Source organism: Trichechus manatus, unplaced genomic scaffold (genome assembly GCF_000243295.1).
Source record: "Trichechus manatus latirostris isolate Lorelei unplaced genomic scaffold, TriManLat1.0 scaffold00168, whole genome shotgun sequence".
Lineage (NCBI taxonomy): Eukaryota > Metazoa > Chordata > Mammalia > Sirenia > Trichechidae > Trichechus > Trichechus manatus.
The window spans coordinates 2,059,852-2,062,531 of record NW_004444104.1 but is presented as its reverse complement, the minus strand read 5'-3'; positions in this window follow the sequence as shown (position 1 = coordinate 2,062,531).

The window sequence follows — 2,680 nt, the reverse complement described above, 5'->3', positions numbered from 1 at the left end:
GGGTTTAGATGGTTCAACTTGCAAATCAGAATTAAAAAAAGATCATGGCCAATGCTTAAACTTATTTAAGTTCCTTTTTATTATCAAGTTGCACAAAAGGAAAGTTGTTTTTATCCTCACTGGAAGGAGCCCTAGTGGTACAGTGGTTAAGCGCTCAGCTGCTAACCGAAAGGTCAGCAGTTCAAACCTACCAGCCCCTCTGTGGGAGAAAGATGTGGCAGTCTGCTTCCATAAAGATTACAGCCTTGGAAACCCTATGGGGCAGTTCTACTTTGTCACACATGGGGCCGCCGTGAGTTGGAAACAACTTGATGGCAGTTAACAACAACAACAAAAGATCTATATACTTGATAATCAACTCATCCACCCTATTTTAGTGTTGTAGAATAATTGGTACTGTGTACTGAGAGAGGAGACCAGGTGGCCCAGTGGTTATGAGCTTGGTTGCTAATCAAAATGTGGGCAGTTTGAACCCACCAGCCACTCCACAGGAAGAAAGATATGGCATCTGCTTCTGTAAAGATTACAGCCTTAGAAACCCTATGTGGCAGTTCTACCCTGTCCTATAGGGCCACTATGAGTTGGAATTTACTCAACAGCAACGGGTTTTTAGTAAGTCTTGGGTCTCAAAGCAATCAGGTTCTTGATTTTTGCTTTGGTTGTTCTTCCTTTTGTTGCCTGCTGTCCTGTTGGCTAGAGAGATGAATAGTTTGTGAGTTTCTTCTTTTACCTTTAGGGATTATCATTTGTTCTCCCATTCATGCATGCAGTTGGGACTGAGGAGGAATCCTATCTTTGGCTCTGGTCCTGGGTCTTCTCCACTAAAACTTGTTTTGGTACAATGATGAATGCTGTCATCATTGATGCTACCTGTGCCCCAAGAAAGCATCCTTCCAGTCACCTCTAGCACTGTCCCCAGCAGTCAAGAAATCAAATGATGCATTGCATTGGGCAAATCTGCTGCAAAAGACCTCTTTAAAGTGTTGAAAAGCAAAGATATCACCTTGAAGACTAAGGTGCAGCTGACCCGAGCCATGGTATTTTCAGTCACCTCCTATGCATGCAAAAGCTGGACAATGAATAAGGAAGACCGAAGAAGAATTGATGCCTTTGAATTGTGGTGTTGGCGAAGAATATTGAATATACCATGTACTGCCAAAAGAATGAACAAATCTGTCTTGGAAGAAGTACAACCAGAAGCTGAGCTTCCTGACCTATCCCTCTTGGGTCACTAGCTCCCATGTCAAAGTACAGTGAAGGTATTTCTGACAGGTAGGCCTAGGTTGCATGCCATTGCCCTAAAAGCAGGGAAAAGTGGACTATGGTTGGCCATTCGCAAGCATCTTTTGGTCAGATTAGCATTTTTGGCAGAAATTACCCAAACATGGACAGGGGTTGAGATGCTGGGTAGCTAAAGCAATTGGCAAGTTTCCACTACTCCAGCTAGGCTGGACAGAGTGTAAGATGGAGCTCTGGCCCTAGAGAGGGACAGAGAAGAGGGCAATAGCATTTACTGAGTGCTTACTGTGTGTCACACCATGAACAAGGAACTATAACTATCTTATTTACGCATCACAAACCTTGTTTGCCCTATTTTTCCAATCAGGAAATTGGGGCTTTGAGAATTTCTAAGGCCTCACAGGTGGTAATAGGCTGAGCCAAGATTTGAAACAAAGACTGTCTGAGGCTAAAGTTCATACTCTTTTCAACAGTACAACAAGTAGTAATTAGCATATCAGGTAGAAAAACTAAATTGTACTACTATAACAAAAAAGGATATCATTGCTGATGTCAGATGCTTCCTGGCTGAAAGCAGAGAATATCAGAAAGATGTTTACCTGTGTTTTATTGACTATGCAAAGGCATTCAACTATGTGGATCATAACAAATTATGGATAACATTGCAAAGAATGGGAATTCCAGAACACTTAATTGTGCTCATGAGGAACCTGTACAGAAGTTAAGAGGCAGTTGTTTGAACTGAACAAGGGGTTACTGTGTGGTTTAAAGTCAGGAAGGGTGTGCATCAGGGTTGTATCCTTTCACCATGCCTATTCAATCTGTATGCTGAGCAGATAATCTGAGAAGCTGGATTATATGAAGAAGAACAGGGCATCAGGATTGGAGGAAGACTCATTAACAACCTGCTTTATGCAGATGACACAACCTTGCTTTCTGAAAGTGAAGAGGACTTGAAGAACTTACTGATGAAGATCAAAGACCACAGCCTTCAGTATGGATTACACCTAAACATAAACAAAAATCCTCGCACCTGGACCAATAAGCAACATCATAATAAACAGAGAAGAAATTGAAGTTGTCAAGGATTTCCTTTTACTTGGATCCACAATCAACACCCATGGAAACAGCAGTCAAGAAATCAAATGATGCATCGCATTGGGCAAATCTGCTGCAAAAGACCTCTTTAAAGTGTTGAAAAGCAAAGATATCACCTTGAAGGCTAAGATGTGCCTGACCCAAGCCATGGTATTTTCAGTCACCTCCTATGCATGCAAAAGCTGTACAATGAATAAGGAAGACTGAAGAAGAATTGATGCCTTTGAATTGTGGTGTTGGTGAAGAATATTGAATATACCGTGTACTGCCAAAAGAAAGAACAAATCTGTCTTGGCAGAAGTACAACCAGAATGCTCCTTAGAAGCAAGGATGGCGAGACTAC